Consider the following 22,268-nt stretch of genomic DNA (forward strand, 5'->3'; position numbering starts at 1 on the left):
TAAAAAAAAAAAAAAAAAAAAAAAAAAACCTCTTCAGCCATTTTATGTATTTTAATTGGAGAATTTAAACCATTTATGTTTAAAGTAATTATTGATATGTAAAGACTTACTATTGTCATTTTATTAATTGTTTTCTGGTTGTTTTGTATGTTCATTGTTCCATCTCTTATCCTGCTCTCCTTCTTTGTGTTTTGCTGTATTTTGATCTCAGTATGCTTTGACTTCTTTATCATGTTCTTTTGTGTAATCACAACAGGATTTTTCCTTGTGGTTATGGTGAACTTTAAATAAAATATGTTAAACTTATAATCCTATTTTAAACTGGTAAGATCTTAACTTTAATAGAATTTGTAAAATTTACACTTTGACATCTCCTCCCCTCTCACATTTTTGGTTATTGTTGTTGTAATTTACATGTTTTAAAAGTATTTTGTAACTAATAACAGATTATAATTGTTATGGTTGACCTAACATATGGTTTATCCTAGAACGTGTTCCATCTATACTTGAGAAGAATGTGTATTCTGCTGTTCCATAGAAATTTTGCTTATATGTGTTAGGTTTACCTGATTTTTTAAGTGGAATTATAAGTGAATTATGCACCACTATCATCATATGGCAGAATCTAACAATGACTATATATTTACCAATACCAGTGAAATTTACACTACCTTTGTAGTGTTTTTATGATGTTAATTAGCATTCTTTTACTTCCACTCAAAGAATTCCTTTTAGAGTTTCTTATAAAGAAATTCCTTTAGTTTCTTGTAATAAACTCCCTCAGCACTAGTTTGCTTGGGAAAGTCTTTATCTTTCCTTTATTTCTGAAGGACAGCCTCACTCAGAATTCTTGATGTTTTTTCTTTCAATATTTGAACATATTACTCCATTCCCTCCTGCCTAAAAAGTTTCTGTTGAGAAATCTGTCATTAACCTTTTGGAGGCTTTTCTGAATGTAATTCCTCTTTTTTTCCTTGCTGTTCTTATTGTTTGTCTTTGAGTCTTGCCTTTTTAATTATAATGTGTCTTGATGTGGTCTTATTCATGTTCAGCTTAATCTGGTGGTTTTGGGGACTCACGGATCTGGATGTCCATTTCTCTTCTCAGGTTTGGGAAGTTTTCAGTCATTATTGCCTTAAATATACTTTCTGTTTGTTTTCCTTTCTTCTTTCCTTCCTTCCTCCCTTTCCTCTTTTCTTCCTCCTGGACTTCCTATAATGTGACTATTGTTTCTTCTCATTGTGTCCTATAATTCCCATAGGTTTTCTTCACTCTTCTCATTATCTTTTATTTTTTCTTCTGTGACTGGGTTATTTCCAATGTCCTATCCTTCAGGTCTCTGATTCTTCTACATGGTTACTTGAAATTCACAATTAAATTCTTCAATTCAGCTATTGTATTTTTAAGCTTTAGGAATTATTCATGGTTGCTTGCTTTTTTTTTTTTTTTTTTTGGAAAACTTCTCCTTTTGTTCATGCATTGCTTTCCTGAGTTAGTTAGCTTTCTGCGTGGGTTTTTTTTTTTTTTTTTTTACTAAACTTCTTTAAGAGGATTAGTCTGAATTCTTTGTCTGACAGTTTATAGATGTCCATTTATTTAGAGTCAGTTTTTCGAGATTTATTAGTTTTTTGCAGTAACATCATTTTTACCTGATTTTAAAAAAATGATTCTTGATTCCTTACATTGTTTTCAATGCATTTGAGGAATTGGGCCCTTTTTCTAAACTTAACAGACTTGCTTTAGCAGAGACAATTTTTAACCAGTCAGCTCAGTTTGGGTTTCTGAATGTGTCTGCTGGTAATGTCCTTGGGCAGGTGGGGCCTGCTATTCTGGTCTGTTTTTGGGTGAAGTAGTCACTTTGAGCTTTGAGGATAGGGACAAGAAGGGTATGCTACTGGCTGAGAACAGTTGGCTAGAACTGCTGGCTTTGTTTCATACCCAAGTAAGGGTGAGTTTGCATTTGTCTGGATTGTGGGTCAGGCTTAGTAGACAGTTGACACTGGGTACTATACTCAGTATTTGATGGAGCTATGAATTTACTTGCCTGCTCTGGCAAGACAGCAGGTCAGGACCCATGCAGGGCCTTTATAGGTCTTTCCTGGAGATCCAAATCAGGCCAGAGTGTGCACTGAATTTCCTGGCCAGGTGAGGTCACTGTTTTTTTCTCTGCAGATGGGTAAGCTACAAGCTGTGCTCTCTGTTTGAGTGCTACTTTAAATAGGGCTGTTGAATGGGTTATCAGGCTTCCTATGTGCTCTGGTTAGGTTCCCTGGTTGGAAGGGGTGAAGGCTGTATTAGTGATGAGTGGAGCTGCAAATTAGATTTCTTGCCCACATATAACAGAAGCAGCTGTAACACTGGTTAAGCTTTTTGTTGTCTTAACTCAAGCCAATCCAAACCCAAATTCCCTGACTGAAGAGGGATGCTGGCCTTTCTCTGCAAACTATTGGCTCTGTCCTTTACCTCTCAGTTTGACTGCTTTTGGGCTGTATGGCTTCCAGGAGTTGTTGTCAGCATTGCTGGTCAGATGGGTTTGAAAGACATTCTCCACAGAGGGTGGGCTTTATAGCAGCTTCCTTGCCTGCTTGGGGTGGGGGCTGGTCAAATCTCCTCCCAATTGCCCAAACAGGCTTTCTGATTAGGAGGGGCTGGAAGCTAACCTCAGCCTTGGCTAGGAGTGAATCCTCCTGCCTGTGTGCACCACAGGAATGCTCCATGCCAGGTGCTGGCTTTGCTCTGGAGGTGATCTGCTCTGCCCACCTGCCTCTTGGTTCAAGTGCCATAGAACCTTGCAGTTTCCAGGAGTTTCCACGAACACTTCTGGTCAAGTGGAGCTAGAAGACACACTCCCTAGTGAGTGGGGCTGTAAGTCAGCTCCTTGCCTGGTTGTGGGCAAACTAGGGTCTCGGGTCACAAAATTCCTCATCTGAGGATCTGAATTAGGCAGTTTAGCCCCTTCGTGTTCTCTGATCAGATTATACCCTTGTCTTGGTTCTGTCACTGAGCAAAATCACTGGTTGAGATTATTACTTGGACTCCAAAGATACGAACTTGGTACTAAGATCTGTGTGCTGTTTGCTCAAGCCCTCCGAACCTTCTGAGTCACAGTCAGGTTCTCAGTGGTTGAGCCCCACCCCTCTAGTCCCTGGGGTGTGAGATCAGAAACAAAACAACCCATAATGCTAGGGGTGGTTGTTTGTTTTCCCTGGATTCTCTTTTCCAATTGGAGGGGCTGGAGGCTTAGAGAAGACTTCTCTGCCTGGTGGTGCCCTGGCCTGGAGGAGGGCAGTGTTGTCCATGTGTAGCCTTCTAATGCAGCTTATTTGGGTCTCTAAGGTCCCGAGGTCTCTTTAGCCTCACCTCTGCAATTTTAGGATTCTCTTAGTAGTAGATCCCGTTTTGAATGGTTGGTAGTTGTCCTTCTTATGAGGGGGGAGTAAAGTCAGGAGCAGCCTGGGTCACCTTCTTGGTGACCCCCCTTTTTATAAATAAATTTGATTTTGTCTTACATCCTCTGCCCCATTTCCCTTTTAAGACTACTGGCAAGGATGAACAGAAGTAATTACTGTTTAATAGTAGGTGCTCAAATGGAAAATGGATTCCATCACATGGTTTCAGGCATTAAACTGAAATTTGCTTTGTGAGAACTACAATAAGAACTGAAAATTGAAGACAGTTGAAAATTACAATTATGAATGTTATTTTTAAAACTGTGAGACAATTAGATATGATGAGATGTGGATGTTCTCTGATGTGTTACAAACCTCAAAATATTAGCACTGTAGCATTAGCAAAATATTAGCTAGCATAACTTTTTTTTTTTTAATTTTTTATTTTTTATTGAAAATGTTTTCCAGAGACAGTATTTTATCAAGAAATACAAACTACACTGATCAATTTTCACTGTTTAAATTCATTGAGCCCTTCTACCCCAAAGCAACAAAGACCCTGTTAGTATGAGAGTTAGAAGAAAATTTGAAGAAGAGTTTGATGTTGACATTAAAGTGCCCTATTTGCTAAAACCCATCAAGGGGCAGAATTATCAGACACAGTCCAGTTCTGTTCTTAATATGTGCTTTTGGTGAAGGGAAGAATTAGAGACTTGGGCAAGCAGATCCAGTTTTCCTTTATTAAATTGCTCAACATTTTTGGAAGGGAACTCAAAGGTCAATGGTAAGTAAACAATTATCTTTGCTTCAACACCAACTTGTGGTCAAGGAGTTAACAAACTTTGAGGAGTAAGAGCCTCTTTCTATCCCTATTTTAGGGAAATTATTTAGTAAGGTACTTCAACTAGGTATTTGCATAGTGGCCTGAGTAATAACCTGTCTTTTTTGCACCTTTCCAAGGAAAGAAGAAGCCATACTGGCTTACAGGCCTTGAGACCAGTGTCTGTCCCTAATTTTGGATGCCAGTCCAATCTAAGGAGCAATCATATGATTAAGCATAGAACTAGAGAAAATAGAATAACTGCTCAATGCTCTATAGGCTTTAGGTAAGTTTATATATCTGGGGTGGGGGTGTTGTTATTAATGAGATTCTTTTCTTTTAACATAAGATTAGGTGTCCTTCACTCCCTGAGTTCTAATATACTCTGCATCAAATTTAGCAGGCACCTTGCTTTCTGTGGAATCCACCCACCCAACAAATATTCCTGAGTTCTCTTCAATGCCAGGGTCTAGTGTTACAACAATGATGGTTTTTTCCTTCATGGACTTTTAAATGGAAATGAGTAAAAACATAAATAGTATGATGTGATGCAAGAGAGGGAGAGGGAGGGAGGAATCAAAGAATGACATGCAAACCCACTAGGTTCAAAGCACTTATACATATTTTTCTAGTGATCCTCTTCACTTCTGTTTAGGATTCCTACTGTGGGCCAGAGCAGATCTGGGTGTGGAAGTCCTCTGACGTGAACATCCACATCTGAGCTCCTTTCTCACCAAACTGATAGGAAGTCTGGTCCAAGACCCACACCTTGACACCACCCTCCATGCCCACTGGGTTTCAACTCAGCTCTCTCTGCTTTCCCAGCCATTGTTACTGTCCTGAGACCTTACCTTCCTGCTTGTTTCGAGCTCTCATTTTCCTCATTGATAATTACCCAGAGGTAACAACTAATCAATATATTCAGACCTTGGAATCTTTTATTGTTCAACCCAAGAGCAAGAGTATGAAAGTACATTGGTAACATGGAAGTGGAAACTAGTAGTGACTTTTCAAAGATACTCGTATGGGTAGTCCTAAAATGCAGTGTCATCCACATATTTTGGTTCATCCAAGAAAGTCCCTCAATGGAACATTCTCATTATCTCAGTAAAAGAGTTTTGCCCGTTTAACTCTATGACAAACTTGTTGCTCAGGAAATGATCATGCATTTCCTTTTGTCCTGTGGAATTAATATAAATCATTAGTTTTTCAAGTATGAACTGGCTCCAAATGAAGAGAACACTTGTCATCAAAGATACTAGGAATATGGCAGAGAGTGAGAGACCCGGTTGTTCTCTAAGGGAACCTATATTTTGATGAGAAAGATAAACATGGTAGACAAACTTCTTTAATAACTAATTATAGTGCTACAAGGAAAAAGCACTTTTGTAGATAATTCCAAATGACAATCTGAGATACTGGCATCTCGATATTTTTTACCCAACTAATAAATATTGCCTCTCCTTGCTTTAATTTACTGTCTCTGGAATCATAGAGTACTTATAATGTACATTTTCTAAGGTTTTTGAATTTCTTCTTAAAAAAAAAGAGAAGTTTATTTTCTTCCCTCCAGAAATTAAAGCAGGGAGAAATTATTAGTAAATTTTGGAAGTAGGAGAAAGATACAGAAGTTTGGGCTACTTAAAGTTCATTTTCTCGTAAGACCCTCAAGTCTACCAGGTATTTGATGAATCGAGGTTGTGCTTTCTGTGCACACAGAAGGGCCCACTGCCCAGTGATTTCAGGTCCAGGATAATCCTCAATTCTAATTAAGGTGCTTTGTAAGCCCACTTATCTGATGGAAGCATACAGCAAACAGTAAGTGAGGGTGCACGCATTAGCACTGTGGGATGAGACCTTGGTCTTGAAATCCAGTCTTTTACCTCCTCCCTGTTTAAACTCCGATTGTCTTGAGCACAAAATAGGCAGTGACAGTCCTATCTCTGGTTCCATGCAACATTAGGGATGGCTCAGATTGCTTCTTCTCCCCAGTCTATTCTGCTGGACACACAAGGGGAACCACTCCAAGGAGGGACCAATTCAGCTATTATACTGACACGACCGCATGTACTCCAATGAATGGCATTTCCATTTTTTTGCAGTTCCCCAGCAGTTGACTGACACTTGTTCATTTGACAATAAATGGGCAAACAACCATATTTGAAAAGTTGCAGTTTGAAAATGTTCTCCCAAGAAAAGCATGGCTTCTCTTGCTTTCTTTTTCCAGAATAGCAGTCTCTTTGAGGAGAGAGGGCTTATGAAGTATTTATATAATTTCCTTTTTAAAGAAATTCATAAAAGTAGGATGACATGGAATTAGGATTAATGGCCTAAAAGTGTACAGTTTTGGTGATGGAAAGACTCATGGGGGATTTTATGTGTCTACACCAACTTTTTAGAAGAGAATATTAAGGGACAGAAAGATGAAGTGACTTAATAGGGTCATATGGGCAATTAAAGGCTTATTGAGCAGAGAAACTCTGACCCTCCATTTAATTCTGCAATGCAATGCTCTCTATGTAAGCAATGACTTTAAGGAGCAAAACAAACAAAAACACAGTACAGACCTGTTAAGTAAACATTGGACACACATTCAATAATCACACTATTTTATAAGCAATGAAATGGAATAAACATCAAATGTAAAATGGTTGAGAAATTTTAGGGAAAAAAATCAATAAGGTGAATCTCACAAGCATAATAATAGCTTATAAAAAATCCCAAACACAAAGAACACATGCTATAATCACATGGAGAAAGGGGGGATTGGAAAGCAGCAAGGGGTGCTGGTGAAGGTCTATTTCTTTCTTTCCTTTTTTTTTTTTTAGGGAAAGAGTGAGAGCATGAGTGCAAGGTTGAGGAGGAGGGGCAAAGGGAAAGGGAGAGAAAGAACCTTAAGCAGGCTCCACACCTGGTATAGAGCCTGAAAGGAGTTCAATCTCATGACCCTGAGATCATGCAAGTTCTGTTTCTTGATATGAGCACTAGCTACATGTCTGTGTTCACTCTGCAAACAAAACAAAACAAAACAACAAACAAAAAACACCAGAAAACTGTTTACTTATGATCTGGGCTTGTTCCCATACCACAATTAAAAGTTTACAGTTTTTTGGCTTTTTTCCCCCTAAACTTAGAAGGTTAGTTTTTTCTAAATTTTGCATTTCACAAGTAATGAGGCTGAATCCTAACTTGTATTTTTTGAACTGTAGGAATATGGGAGGAAGTGGTCTTGCAAGAACCTTGGAAAAGTCAGGTTAATGGCCTGAATTTAAGGGTGGTCTTCAGATCCTATCATATGCTACTTAACTCACATGCTGTTTTTTGTCTATAAAAGGGTGGCCATAAGATATTTACATCCTTGAAAATGAGGGGTCATGTGGGAGGGCTACTGAAGTCCTTTCCATTAAAAGTCAGTGAGGGCATAGTGGTGAATAAATGTGTCCAGCTTGGAGTAAGCAGGACCCCTCACCCTTCCTTGGCCCCATGTACCTGTACAAGCACTTCCTCATCTGTTCTATAATTCAGTTGTGTAATTCTTCCTTCAGAAATCATTCTTCTTTTGTCAGAAGCAAATGTAAATATCTTTTGTATCCAATCTTTGGTCTAATTATTCAAAGCTTCTTAGCTTGAATTTCTCTTAGGCATTTTTGTAGAGTCACATATCCAAAGATGAGGTAGTAACTTTTGGTTAGGGTGGTTGTGAAACACCACTGGGGTGTTTGTGAAACATGGTTGCAAAATACCTCAACATTTCCTCCCATTGAGAAAATGTCTCCTGGGCCACCCCTTGAAAACAAATGGGTTGTGATCCTCAGCCCAACAGAGTGGGAGTTCTTCAGCTAGGTCACAAATGGAGATTTAGCTTCTGCTTCGTTGGGATTCTTGGACTTAGAGCTCTGGGCTGCCATGCAGAAAGACTAACTACTCTGAGACTGCCATGTTGTGAGGAAGCCAAACCACATGGAGATGCCATGGGGAGGTGCTTCAGTATTTGAGTCTTCCCAGCCAAACATTTGTCCCAGAGGACAAGTGAAGGAGACCTTCAGATGGTTCCAGGTCTCAACCATTAAGTCACTGCCTTCCACCCCAGCCTTTAAGTTATCCCAGCGAAGGCCCCAGATGTGGAGGCACAAGTCATCCCCCACTGAGCCTTCACTGCATTCCTAGCCCACGGAATCCCTGAACATAATAAAGTGGTTATTTCAAGCCAGCAAGTTTTGGGGTAGTTATGTAGCAACAGAACTAAGAAACTCTACAAGTCTAGTGATGTTTAGCCAATATCACTCTGCTAGAGAGACTGGACTCTGTATGTACAAGGGTGAGCCAGGCCACTTGAGATGTGAAATAAGTCTTGTGGGGTGATATTGGCGGGATGTGGTCCCAATGCCACCCATGGTTATTGACTGAGCTATAGTTGTATCATTGACCAGGAGAGGAATTCCAGTGTCTTCCTTAAAATTGTTGCTATTCTTAAGAGGTATGTTTGTTCCTTGGTGAAGATTGTGATTGTTGATGGCCTAAGAAATGAGCCCAAGTTCTAGTTAGAACAAGTAGTAGGCTGCGGAACAGGAAAGTACAATGGGCATTTGTGGCCAAAGCACATCTCACCTACTGCATTTTTTCACTCAGAGGAAAATGATATCTGAAGAGTGTCAAATGGAGAGATGTGTTTTTATTATTGTTGGATCCTATTTCTTCTCTCACCAACATTTTAAAACTGGGAGTTTGAGTTATTGAAAGACAGCCTTAAGCTCTCCTAACCACAGAAGACTCCAGGATGAAATACTGATAATTATTTGGTCATCATTGTCTCATTTGGTTCTACTGTAAAATGGGTATAATATTCTTCAGCAGGAAAACTTTTAATTAATGGAAATATTGGGAGCTCATGGTACAAGGAAAGGATCAGGCAATTGCTTAATACTGTAGCAGCTTTGGCAGGTTGGGGTGCTAACCTCAATAAGATATAGGGAACTAATCCTGAATATTAGATTACATTTGCTCTTGTACATCCTATTTTTTTTTTCTTATTCACCAAATAGTATTGGATTTCATCCATCCTGTTGAAGTCTCTTCCCTGCATGGATGCTGGATGACATCCCCCACCCCGTATTTCTTAACAAGCTCCTTGGTGCAGCTGGAATTAATGCTTCCTGTCATTTTAAATAATATGACATTGAAATACAATTTTTTAATGTGCTGGCATTTAACATGCCACAATATTTCAGTTATTTTACATTCATTTGGGTGCTCTAGTGTTATTACAGCTGTTATGAAATTCTGACAAAGAGGTGCATTTCTTTCTTCTGTTCCGCCATAATTGCTTTTTGCCGCATCTCTGAAGCGTAACCATGGCGATCTGCAACATTCATCAGAGGACCTCTTGTTATTTCCCTCGTGTGAATGAAAAACAAAGTGGTATAAATACTCAGAGAAGTTTTTAAAAAGCAGCTTTCTTTTCTCTCTCTTTCTTTCTTTCTTTCTTTCTTTCTTTCTTTCTTTCTTTCTTTCTTTCTCTCCTTTCCCCATTCTCCTTCTTTTTTCCTTTTCTTTTCTTTTTTCATTTTCTTTCTTCCCTCCCTCCTTCCTTTCTCCTTTCCTCCTGCCCTCTCTCTCTTTTCTTTCTTTCTCCCTTTCTTTCCCTCCTTCCTTTCCTTTCCTCCCTCCCTCTTCCTTTCTTTCTTTCTCTCTCTCTTTCTGTCTGTCCTTCCTTCCTTCCTTCATTCTTTCCTTCCTTCCTCTTCAAATGTGAAGGGACTCTTGAGGGGAAAGTAAGTTCCATGACTACAGATTTTTCATTTATGTATTTACTTTTAATGAGAAATCTTCCATACAAGGCCTTTCTGTGGCAAGCACAGAGAGAAAATGAGAACTTTAGTCAGTGCCTTCAAGAAGAAGGAACTGCTGTCATGAAGAATGAAAAAGGAAATGAAAGGTTTAGTCTTTTCTAAATTTGACTTGTTACAAATGAGTCCTTGTTTGAGCTGCTTAATGTGGAATATCATTACCATATTTGAACCATTTTGTTGATGTTTTGACTTATTCTTCCTTATTATGGAGGGGGTTGTTGAAATTATCATGTATAGGTTGCACTTTAAATTGCCATCTTTCTGACAGTTTGGAAAAGGTTGCGAGGTCAACCCTGTCCCATTTATCTGTACTCTCCTCATCACTTTAGTAATTCTGTTCAGGCTTATCAAGGATGACAAAGATTCAGGTAAAACTGGTACAGAATTCCCATCAGATATCATCTGTGAAATGGTAGTGCTGGTAAACTGAAGGGGCCTTGCTCTACTGGGATGCCAATACCAGTGATAAATCTGAGAGTCAGCATCTGTTATTTTTCAATGGTCCTGCTGTTTCAATGATGTGAGTGTAAGGAGGTGGAGATCTCTCTTAATTTTATTTTCCTAGAACTAACTTCAAAAAATTTACCTCATATATTTTTTTTCATAGTTTCTCCAACATCTCCTTTTAGGTACCTAAGATATTAAATACTTAGCCTTTTTAATTAAGTAATAAATTTATAAGAAAGAATCTAGTTTTTGGTGGTATCTAAAGCTAAAGGAATTAGTTCTGCCAACTCTTAAATATTCTACTATACAATTTTACTGTTGCTGTGATGTACTCTTGGGTCCTTATGGCAAGATCTATTAATATCAGAAATATATTCTGAGGCACAATCATTGCAAAAACACCTGATTATGAATAAGAAGTGTCCATGCAATGGCTTGTACCAAAGCTTCAACATTTGTGGAAGAGAATTATTTTTATGGTAATTCAATATTGTTTCACAATTGCCTAATTTGAGTGATTTGGTTTTGAGTGATTTGGTCTTGTTAACTTCACCTCTCCTCTAAAACTTTCAGTCATCACAACAGACTAAATCTGCTGGGCCACAGTGATAATGTGTCCGTAGAAACTTTAAGTTATTGTGGTAGCCATGAGGATGCACTTTCTGATGCCCAACTTCATGGAGTTTAAGTAGCCAAGACTTCCAGCTGCTATGCTTTGAAAACTATTACCCTATTTGCACTCAGGCCACATTTCCCATGAATGACATGACTGAGCATACATCAAGTAACTATTCGAAACAACTCCTCTTTCTATACCACTAGTTATAGAACTTCTCAATTTTTCACCCAAGTATGTCATTATCTCCAACAATAATTCCATATGTTGGTTAGAGAAGCCATTGTTATCCTTATTTTTCAGATACAGACTCTAGAGCTCTTAAGTAATATGACTTGACATTTAAGGTAACTTATTCCAGGTATTCTAGACCCAACTCCTCTTCGACTTGAGCAAATCTTCATTTACTCATACATTTATGTTTTCAACAAATATTTGGTGAGTATCCACTAGGGCAGACACTCTATTAACTGATGGCAATAAATCACCAATAATATTTGTTAATGAGGAATATCTGTTGCTGTTAATGATTTGTGAGCCCAGAGATAGCTGCTGATGTGATTCATTCAACCCCAAAAGGGTGGAGGGGTGTGGTATATTCTCTTCTATATCAGGGCAGAGGATACAGATTCTGCAAGATAGTATTTTGGGATGACAAACAAAGCTTGAGTGTTTGTCTAATTGTCTAAACCTATCTCTTGCTTCTCTGCATTCCCTTCAAGTGGGCTTAGATAAAAGAGTCTCCAATCAGAGTTGAGTCATAAACAGACAAGTCACCTACCTGCTCTAAAAATAGAAGGAAATTCATATGAAGGGTCAGAAGGACTTTAAACTTTATTTCAGAAGGAGAATTCTCTGAGGAAACAAAAAAACAAAACAAAACAAAAAAACCTGAAACATAATTAAATGTGAAAGTCAAATGGAAAAACACAGGAAAAGTATGTATGGAACATAACAATAAAACCAACACACACATATTAGAAGTAACTACAAGTGGGATAGATGCTTCTGAGAACAGAAATCATGTTTGAACTAGAAGAGGCAAGAAAGAAAAAAAGAAAGAAAAGCAGAAGTAAAAATAATTGGTTCATAGATTTAAGGAAAGTTTGAATAGCCGGTAGACTCAGGAATACCTCTAACAATAGATCACAGTGCCAGGAATCCTTCTCCATGCACCTTTCTGCTACTGGGCATGTTAAATTAATACTTTCTCACCATGGACTTGCTTTCTTCATACAGCCATTGATGGCTCCAACATCTTTGTGAAAATTTGCACCCACAAATAGGGAATGATTACATTTGTCAGTTTCAGTTAGAAAAATTCCACAGAAGCATTCTGAAGGAACCACTTCTTGACTGATTAACTATAGCTGGGGAAGGGCACAACCAGTGACAGGAAGATCCCCAGTGAAGGGGTAGCAGGTGCTGGACAAAACCTGGAAGATGTCCACTACAGAACAGTGACTGGAAAATATGTCAGATCCTGACAGCATGCCGTTATCAAAATAAATTCCTGATTGGATAACATAAAATTTAAAAGAAAATGTGTTAATGATGAAACAAGGGGAAAAAGGCAGTTTAAAAAATATATACCTTAAGATGGAGAGAGGTGACTTAAAAAAAAAAAAGAGAAAAGTATCATGTCAGGCATATGAATTTCCATGTTCTTTTCAAAAAATATAAGAAAAAACAAAAGGCAAATAGAAAACAAAAGTATTTCACAAGTTATTACACAGAGTTGATACCCATAAAATTGTGTCAATTATTTTTTTTCAATTAATGAGGAAAACACTACAATATTGAAGGAAATTACGGGCAAGGGACATAGACCATACACAGAAAAAAATATATATTAAAAAAGTATTATAAATATATCAACATCATTAGTAATCAAAGAATTGCAAAGCAGGAAATTAAACGTCATTTTTGTTCATTGAAATGGTGAGCTAAGCACAGCCCAAAAAAGCACAAGGCAGGGTACCTGGGTGGCTCAGTAGATTAAGCATCTGCCTTTGGATCAGGTTATGATCATGGGTCCTGGGATGGAGCCCAACATTGGGTTCCCTGCTCAACTAGGCGTCTGCTTCTCCCTCTCCTGTCCCCTGCTGTGGTTGTGCTATCTTGTTCTCTTTCTCAAACAAATAAGAAAAATTAAGAAGAACCCCACCCCCCCCAAAAAAAAACAAAGCATAGGGTGAAATTAATACTACTTCTACTGGGGCAACACAGCAGCATGTTTGCAATCTTGACAATGTCTATGTGATTTGATTATTTAATTCTATTTTGAGAAATCCACCTTAAGAAGGAAATGAGAAATGTAAAATTTCTATATAAGGATGTTCATTGCAGTATGAGTAAGTGGTACAACCCAAGTGTCTGACATAAGGGATTAGTTTTCTCTGTCTTCAGTCCTCTTATCATTTCGATTAAAGTGCAGTCTCACTGTTTTGATGGGTTTTTGTCGTTACTTTAAAGTGTCTTATTCTCTGGATTTTCATCAGTCCCATGTCTGACAACTCTTCAATCCTAGATGATTCTGTCCACCACTGTCTAGTTAGTTCCAAGTCACTCTTAAGAGCCATCACAGATACCAGTCTCTTTAATGAACCCCTGAAATGGGCTTCTAACTGACCCTCTTACCTCCACTTATGTTCCCACCCATTTTCTCCAGTACAGTCAGAATGATCTTTCTATAACTCAGACCTGCTAGTTCTCACCTGCACCCCTCCTGGCTGCCTTCAGCAATTTAAAACACTCCACAGAACAAGAGATTCTTCTTAGGATCTATGATTCCTAATTGGTATGAAGCCCACCTATCTCTCCAGTCTTGTTATTTGCTTCTAATCTTTGGGTTTTAGTTACATTCTCCTTAGTTCTTAGTTACATTCTCCTTTAGTTACATTCTCCTTAGTTCCTCAGATATACCAAGATCTCCCTTGTCAATTGGCTTTGCATATGCTGTTCCTTTGCATATGCTGTTCCCTTCACCTGGAACAGTCTTTCTCACTTTTATCCATATATGTATTTTTCAACCTGTTTCACTTCAGTTGTTCCTTCAGAACTCCATTCAGTGGTCATTTTCTCATTCCCTAACCTCCCTAGCAAGGTCAATTCCTCCATCATGAACTTTTCTATTTCAGTGTACCTTTAGTCTATAGGACCTCTTAGTTATAAATGCATGTTGATGTGCCTGAGTTGTTGATGAATGCACACCTCCTTTACTACAGTTTATTGAGGATCTTTAGATATAAGATCCATGTGTGAGGGGCATCGGGGTGGCTCAATCAGTTAAGCATCAGCCTTTGGCTCACGTCATGATCTCAGGGTCCTGGGATTGAGCCCCACATTGGGCTCCCTGCTGCTTTCTCTCCCTCTGCTGCTCCCCTGCTTGTGCTCTCTCATGCTCTCTCTCTCTGTCAAATAAATAAATAAAATCTTAAAAAAATAAAGATCCATATATGCCCCCACCCCTGCCTCTGACAACTACTGATCTGTACTCCATTTCCATGAGCCCTTTTCATTACTTGAGATTCCATACACAAATGAGATCATATGGCATTCATCTTTCTCTGTCTGACTTATTTCACTTAACATAATGCCCTTAACATTCATCCACGTTGTTACAGGTGGCAGGATTTCCTTCTTTTAGGGGATGTGATGGACAGTACAATGACTGTAATTAATGGTACTATATTGTATATTAGAAAGTTGCCAAGAGAGAAGATCTTCAGAGTTGTCATGGCAAGAAAAAAATTGTAACTCTATGAAATAATGGATGTTAACTAAACTTATGGTAGTAATCCTTGCACAACATGTACATAGATCAAATCACTTTGTTGTACAGCTTAAACAATGTTATATATTAATAAGAGCTCAATGAAACTGGAAAAGAAGAGATTGGTGTAGGCAGATTTGCAAACTGCCATGTTCCCAGGAAATAGCACACATCCTGGGATGCAATAATACTCGACACATTTATTGAGAATGAAGGATTGAATTATACTATATCCTTACAAGGAAAAATTATGCATCTTCACAGTTGAAGACTTTTTGTAAAAACATGGAAAAATTTTAACACAAAGACACAAAACATATTAATAAAAATACAGTAATATTTTAATGAAAAATATAAAACTGTATATAGAGTATGATCACATGATTATATAGTTAGTTATGAATGCAAAAAAATGCTTAAAATATCTGATATAACTCTGGATTTCTATGCTGATGCTTCGTGTGCTTATTTCTCATTACCTTGTCATTTGAAAAGTTTTTACAATGAGTTTATTAGAGTTTTATTTTTCAGAAAAAAAACTATAATTGATGTGACCTATAGCTACCACAACTTAGGGGATTTTTTGTTTCAGTAATTGGTCACCTCTTCAACTTCCTCTGTCTTATATTGTGGAACTACTGGCAAATAGATTTCTCCTGTTGGTCCACATTGGACCCTCAGACAAGCCTGATGTTTGGGCTTGGAATTCAGTAGCTTCCTTCATGGGATGATTAAAGAATCTTGCACTTAAATGCCCTGATTGTTCTGGGCCTCCTGTCCTCTTTGGGAGCATTGGCCCACACTGTTCACAACTTTGGAGACTTTGAGCCATATAAATAATGTAGGTTGACTGTCTTTTAAAACTTTAGGTGACCATTTAGAATGGTTGTCTTTGAAAACCAAGTGAGAACTCTAAGCAATAAATTTAAAAAAAATGTATGTATATACAGATGATAGGTAGATGGATAAAGGTGTAGATTTTAGAAAATGGAAAACCTCACCTCAAAAAAATTCACCTTGTTCTTATTTTATATCCTAAGGAAAGGTAGTTAATTCTCTGCTTCACAATTTTAAATGCTCAGGATCCCAGCTTCCTTCCTCACTAAAATTAACCCTCTACACAAAGAATGGCAAATGCATTTTATCATAATTGAAAATTCTGATCAACTATTAATGGCTACTGGAGGATACTTCTGAGAGTATTAAGGTCACGTCTGGGCTCAGGGGAAAGGCATGTTTTGTTTAAGAATGGAAGATCCTATGAATTTCCCACACTTCTCCCTGTTCTTACAAACAACCTTCCTCTGAATGAGGTTGACAACACAATGTTTGACAGTCTGTCTGAATTTACGGATTCCTTTTTTCTCTCTCTTCCTCCCTCCCTCCCTCCCTCCCTCCCTCCCTTCCTTCCTTCCTTCCTTCCTTCCTTCCTTCCTTCTTTCCTTCCTCCTTTTCTTTCTTTCTTTCTTTCTTTCTTTCTTTCTTTCTTTCTTTCATTCCTGATTCCTTATTTCTTCGAGGCAACAGAGAAAGCATGTGAAACTTCCTTCTATGATTTTAAAAAACACAATCTCATTTTCTGGCCCAGACAATTTTGAAATCCATACAGGACATCTAGTGTTTTATTTTAATTGAATTTCCCTTTCTCTGGTTTCTGGCAACACAAGGCAGATCAAGGTCACTGAGTGAGGCATATGCCATCGAAAACTGCCCTGGCTTCTCCCTTCACAGTACACTGGGAGACACCATGTGGTGTGAGGCATTCATTTGCAGGTATAGAGTCTGTAAAACTGTATTTGAAAATTAAAAAAAAAAATTAATTAGACGGCAGCATCTGTGAACCTTTTGCTGGAAGCCACTTTTTTTTTTTTTAAATAAATGATTCCAGCTCTGTGGCCCCTTATCCCCGCCCCACCCCCATGTCAGTGATTCTAAAACTGGCCATTCCTTTTGTTGTATTACTGAGGAACAGTAAGATGGAGATTTCTCTGGTTAATATTTAATAAACTATTGATGCCTCTCAGAAAACTTTGAAAAAATATTTAATCTAGAGTCACTTCTTTCTTGACAGATTGTCTGGGTTGCCCTGTTTTCCTCTCAATCCCTTACTTCCAGAAACTGTGCTAATTATAGCTTCTGAGGAGTGTATCAGCTCCATAATTCTTACCTGATGCTATCCTCTGCAGTTTGAGACTACATAATCCACTTCAGCTGCCAATGCAGGGAGCCATGGGTAAAGAAATTTTTATTTAATCAGGTGTGAAAAAAAATCCTCCTAACAATGATGGTGTTGTGTGCTCTTTCTCTGAGCTGAGATGGGCAGGAGTTGACAAGGGCAGCTGTGAGCCACCACTACAGACAATAGTGCTGGCAGGCTAGGGTATCTGTGTGTGTTGAGGGTCTGAGCAATCAGGGTTCATGACCAGGTTTGTTGACGATAGAGAGCTAATACTTGCAGGTGGGCTGTCATGCTCTTAGACCCAGTGGTGTGTTGAAACAGAAAGAAGGACAGGAGTGAGATATGAAGGTCAGCTAGATGTGACTCCCTGAGATGATTACAGAGGGACAAGCGGTGGGTGCTGAGAGTCTAATTTCCAGGACCAGGAATCAGGTAGGATAAGTCAGCAGAGATGAAAGTCATAGAAATAGATTAGCAGTAGCCTACGGCAAAGAGTAGAGAATATAGACTGGAGAGGCTGGGTGGTAGGGCTCTGTGAACCTTACTAAGTAGATGTGATGGGCTGAATGGTGTCCCTGTGAAAGATGGTGAAGTCCTAATACTTAGTACCTGTTTTGGAAATAGATTCTGCTGGATGATGTCAGTAGGATAGGCCCTAATCCAATAGAACTGTGTCCCTTATAAAAATAGGAAATTTGGACATGGAGCCAGGCACAGGGAAAACACCATATCAAGATAAAGGCATAGATTGGGGTGCCGGATCTATAGGTCAAGGGATGCCAAAAATTGCTAGCAAAGCATGAAAAGCTGAGAGAGAATCACAAAGATATTCCCTGAGAGCCCTCAGAAGGAACCAAGCATACGGACACCTGATCTTTGACTTCCAGCCCTCAGAATTGTGAGACAATAAATTTCTATTTCTTGAACCAGTCAATTCATAGTATTTTGCTACAGCAGCCCTAGGAAGCATATGGTAGGATTCACATTCACTAAGCAGATGTTGGCTAGTCTCCCAATATCCAGCCCCATTCTTTTTTAGTAGAAGAGTCTTGATGTTTTACCAGTTCCATTGCCATCTAAAATAACACCTATATTTCCCATTCATTGAGAGTGCTGGTTTAAAAATACCAAGTTATGTCTGTGCTTAGCCCTTCCGAATTTCAACCTGTGGCATTGGACCTGGCAATTTACATTTTAATCAGCAACTGTGTTGATTTTTAAAATTAATTAATTCCTTTTTTTAGAGGGGGAGAGAGAGGGGAAGGGGCAGAGAGAGAGAGAGAGAGAGAGAGAATCTTAAGCAGACACCATATCCAGCATGGAGACTGTGCAGGGCTTGATCTTGCAACTCTGAGATCATGACCCAAGCCAAAATCGAGAGTCAGACACTTAACCAACTGAACGACCCCAACCACTGAGTTGATTCTTAAGCACACTGAAGATTGAGAACCTCCCCTGATTCAAACCACTTCATACTCAGGTACTAAATCTGGGAAGCATAGTTGGGTATCTGGAGACATTATTCTCCACTCCTGTTTTTTTTTTTTTAGTTCACTGATCTGAGGACACTATCAGCGTGATCTCTTTAGCAGTAAGTGAACAAGAAGCACCCGTATTTGCCCTAGTACAGGATGGCATGTTAGGAGACTCCCACATTTCCTTGGGGAGGTGGGAAGGAGTAGAGAAAAATCATGGTCACAGCAGTTCCCCGGGCATTCTTCTACACTCCACAGCAAGGTGAATATGACTCATCCTGGCTCCCTATTGCTGCTTCTATGTGATTGTCTTTCCTTTCCCCCAGAACCTCTGATTCTTTGTCTCCATCTGTTTATCTGCCCTTTCTTTCCTTCTTCCCTGTCTCAAACACTTACCATCTTCTTCACTCCTCTTTAATCATCAAAAACTTCAACACTTGGTATATAGGCTCCCTTTCCATCTCTACTCAAAATCCTGGCCTCTTGCCCTTGAACTTCTCTTTTCCAGTGTTCTCTTTCTTTCCATTTCAGCCACCCACTTCCATTCTCCTGCTCCGAAACTTATTAGCAGAGGCTGCACCATTTCCGAAATCACCAATCCAAACAGCTAACTCTCCCAAGGTGACCCTTTATTCCCCTAGCTCCTCTACTCAAGTACCTCTACTGCAATGCTTCATCAAACCTGAGTTTCCATATTGATCCCTCTCCATTCTTTCCATCAATTAACCTATCTTTTACTCAATCCCTGTGTATCTGGCTGAGTGCCTGCTCCACTGAGGCTTGCATTATTTTGCAAATATACATACCTCCCTTGTTTTTTTGTCCATTCTGCATGAACAAAATCCCAATCCAGAGCAGACCCAATCACACTCGTTCTCCAGCTCATATCCATGCTAAAAATTAAGCCCTACTGGGGGGGAAAAATCACACAATTAGGCAGATTAGAATCATTATGAATTCATAATCTTTTAATCACTTGCCTCAGCTGGGCTCTCATTAAAGTCTAGCAAACAATCTATTTCTCTCATCAGCTTGTACCTCACTGTCCTATCAAAGGAAGATCCATCTGCCTGTGCACTGGCTCCCAGAGATTGCACTGCCTTATTATTTCCTTTTCACCCACTATCTTAAGCATCATTCCCACTTCCGCATCCTTCCCATCAGCATAGAAGTTTGCTTGAGACTCTCGTCTTTAAAAAACAAAAGAAGGTGTGAAAACCAGAATCTTTTCTTGGACCCTACATCACTCCAGCTACCACCATTTCACTTTACTCACCTTCAAAGAGTTTTTTAGATATGCTCTCCTCACATCAGTACCTCTCAATCAATTTGTAATCTGATAAAGTCTGCTTCCACTCCTGCTACCAAAACTGTTACTATGCTTCTTAGGACTGTTCCCATCCTTCGATCCAATCATAGGAAAGTGGAATGGTCCTCATTTTATGCAAGACATAGGTTTCTGTGACTCTTTTTCCTGTCTCATTCCAGGGTCCAGGCTGTTGGCAGCTTTTCCCTGCATTATGCCCTGGGACATTCCATTCTCATCACTGAGGGAAAAAGGCAAGAGTGAGCTGAGCAAAGGCTTTTGCGTCTTCTATCAGGATATGGCAAAGGTTAAGTCAGCTTACTTCATCTTGGCCAAATTAAGTCATTTGCGATACCAGGTCCAACATCAATGGAGTGAGTGGGACTGTCCCCTTCTCAAGGGTGGGGGCAGGTAGTATGGTAACAGGTGTACACAAGTGTAGCATGTACAAGCAAGAATATATAATTCTCTTACAGGGAAAGGGTGGGAAAATATGTGACAGTGCTAGAATCTGCCACAGTGATTTGAACCCCTTGATTTTTCCCTATTCACTTATTCCATCATGAATATCTGTCTTACTCACCTCTGTATTTTCATGAACCTCAGGTTAGCACATTCCCAGTAATTTGCAAATTCCTACTGACTTCACTCTCTGCCATTTCTGTATTGCAGATTAATTCCCTCTACGCTCCTTCCTTCTTTCCTGAGCAATCAGAGTTCCTTCCTTCCTTCCTTCTTCTATTTTTCTCTTTCTTTCTTGGCCCTATTGTTCTTGTGCAATTGTAAATAAAGGGGAAGAGAAGAAGCAGTTGTTGATTGAGTCTACCATGTGGTTATAACTTTGGGGCTCTCGCTGTTATAGTATTTCTTCCATTTGTTATTGACCTCGTAGCTCATATGTTAGAGTGGCTATTTAAATAACCCCCACCTTCTCTGTCTCTGTGTCTCTCCCACAGTGAATGTCATCATTCCAGTGCATAAATAGGTCTTTGGTTATGCAAAGATGTGTGGAGCCATGGGATTTGAGTTCCATCAATTGTTTTCCTTGCTAATTCCAAGTATTATTGCATATTCTCCCTCTTATTCTCCTTCATCCTTCACAGCACAAGGAGTGTTTCTCTCTCTGGAAACATCCACTTCTTCTCTCCTTGTGCACACTTGTGACAATATTACAACCTTATCTTATTCCACTTAACACTATTTACTGAGAATGCCTTAATGACTGGTATATGGAAAATGCGAATAAATAATGTGACTTTATTTTCCCAAAGACAACTGGGGTTACATATGTGTCAAATAAAACATAATAGATAGGGATTTATTTCTCCATCAGCTTTTTAGGTTTGCTTATCTTTCAGAGTAATTTAAATTGAAATGGAAGACAAATCCTTATTTGATTGTTAGGCAATTCAGTTCTATTTATATTGTGTGAGTTGGTGTGGGATCTAAGTGCACTGTTGTTAAAAGGCTATTTAATGTCACATAGAGGGCCTATTAATTTTTTCGATAAATTGCTGGCATGTCCAGCCAATTGCATACATTTAATAGGGAGAGTCCATTCTTCTACAGTCTGTCTCTATACTTTGTGGTAATGGTGCTATAGTTTATGTGCTGTTAGACATGCTAAGGCACTGCCTTTGTTATCAAAAGTCTAAAGATAAATCTCAAAGTAAATGTGTGATTCTGTAGGAAGAGGGTCAAGAGAATGATAGAGCTTCGCAGTTCAACTTATAGTCACCAGGCTTAGAATGGTGGGGCTTAAAAATAATTTCTGGATAATTTGCTTTGTAATAATAATGAAACCCATGATCATTAATGTTGAATTTTAACATAATGTTGGTAAGGAAACATATTTATTTAGGTTTGAAAATAAGACCTTGTCATATGTATTACTTTTTTACTTGATCTGAAAGACTAGAACACACAAGGTTGTTTTCCTTTTCTTGTGTACAATTGTTTTATAATGCTAATTAGCTAATGCTTGTTGCAAACAGAAAGAATAGGAAGGACAGGGACCAGATTATCATAAATTTCAAATAAAATCATATATTTACAACTGACTACTTTTATTTTTCATATAAATTTTTGGCAAACAATGTAAGATAGAATAGAGGGTCCAGCAATCAAGAGTCTTCTCTGTTTTGTTTGTTATTATTTCTCTAGAACCTAGCATAATACCTAGCACACAGTATAGTCAATAAATATTTACAAATAAATGAATGGGTAAATATATGATAAAGAAATACAAATGGAACTTACGGTTTTAAAATGACAAAGATGCTATCTTCTTTTCTTCCTAAAAATCAGAACAGTCACCAGAAGAATGTCACCACAAAGCCAGTGAAAATTTTAACAAAATATATTGCAACAACAATAGAAGTAATACAAACTTGTAGGTTAAAAATAAGCAAT

This window comes from Mustela nigripes, chromosome 13, assembly GCF_022355385.1.
Source record: "Mustela nigripes isolate SB6536 chromosome 13, MUSNIG.SB6536, whole genome shotgun sequence".
Classification (NCBI taxonomy): Eukaryota; Metazoa; Chordata; class Mammalia; order Carnivora; family Mustelidae; genus Mustela; species Mustela nigripes.